Raw genomic sequence first — 1,547 nt, 5'->3', positions numbered from 1 at the left:
AAACCGACTGTGCAGTCTAGTGCATTAACCCACAGCGCCCCACCAGGACTCCATGACCCCCATAGGAGCACAGAAATGGAAATACAGCAGAGCCCACACAAAGGCACTAATCTGCAGGGTCAGACCAGGACACTCAATCCTTTCAGAAAGACACGGATATGCAAGTGTGCAGAGTGACAACCTGAGAGAAGATGTGAAATTGACTGTGCAGCTGTCCCCACCATGTGGTAAGAACTGTATATACTTTGCTATGTCATCCTCCCATTTCACAGATGGGCAAAGTGAGGCTCTGGGAAGCTAAGCACTTGCCCAAGATCACACAATTAAGGGTAAGACTGGGATTGCAGCCTTAAACATTGGTCCATGTTATGCTTTTGGACACAGATCTGGTTCTAGGCAGACCCTCCTGCTTCAAGGTATTGTAATGGGCAGACCCAGAGTGGACAAGAGTTTCAGATTCAGAAAAACAGGGTCAGGAGCATGGTGTGGTTATCCCTGGACTCATATCATAGAGGCACCTGTGCCAACCTGTACCCTGAATTTTTGTCCCAACCCTAGTGAAGTGCCAGGTAAGGGGAGAGAAAAGCGTCTGATCCTTGCTCCTGTTAGCCTACAGACCTTCGGAACTCACCAGACCCCTAAACACCAATTTAGCAATGTCAGGAACATTGTCCAAAAGGGAAAGGGGCTGGGCTGAAACCACAAAGCAATTCTGGGACTTAGGGACCTTACTCACCCCACCCACCCCCTGGTCTCTGCTCTGTTCAAGGACCAGGGGAACTCCAGAACAAGGGGATGGGGATGAATGGAGCCTGGAAACCCCCAACCCCATAGGGAGAGTGAACACAAGGGCCTTAAACTCAGTGTCCCTCCCCTCCTGGGCCACTGCCTGCTGGAACCCAGTGTGGGGGAAGGGCAAGTAGTGGGAATGGAGCTTAGGAGAAAGTAGGGCCCAGAGCTGAGAGGTGGGGTTACACCAGGAGCTGAATGTTGGTTGTTAGTTAGGCTGTATGTGTGTGTGTGTGGTCATGGCTAGTTCCCACATCTGAGTCTGTACACCTGTGTGTGTGTGTGTGCTCCTATGTGCCTGTGATGGTTTTCACATGTACCTACCCATCTGCGCCTGTGTTACTATGCCCCCTGCCTGTGTGTATGCCTGAACATTCCTGAGTCTGTCTGTAACTCTGGAGATTGTGTTTGTCTGTCCGGGAACAGGACTAGTTACTGCTTCCTTGTGTGTGTGTGTACTCGTGCCCCTCTGTGTGGCCCATGGGTGCCCTCACACTACTGCCTCCATGTGGGTGTTTTGTGTGTGTCTGGGTTTCCGTGTTCCCCAGGGACCCTCCTGTTTCTGAGGTTGTTCCCGGAGTGGGTGCCTGACCCGGCTTGTCTGTGGACCAGCAGCATGCCACTGCGTGTCTCTGCCTGTCCTGGTCCCTGCGTGTGAACATCTGAGAGAAAGTGTGTGTGTGTGAGGGAGAGAAAGTGTGTGTGACCCTGTCTGAGGAGTTGTGAGTGTGAGGGGGAGTGAAGGGCTTAGGGAGGGA

Source organism: Chrysochloris asiatica, unplaced genomic scaffold, assembly GCF_000296735.1.
Source record: "Chrysochloris asiatica unplaced genomic scaffold, ChrAsi1.0 scaffold00168, whole genome shotgun sequence".
In the NCBI taxonomy this organism is placed as follows: Eukaryota; Metazoa; Chordata; class Mammalia; order Afrosoricida; family Chrysochloridae; genus Chrysochloris; species Chrysochloris asiatica.
The sequence above is the reverse complement of the archived record's forward strand: the minus strand, read 5'-3'. Positions refer to the sequence as shown.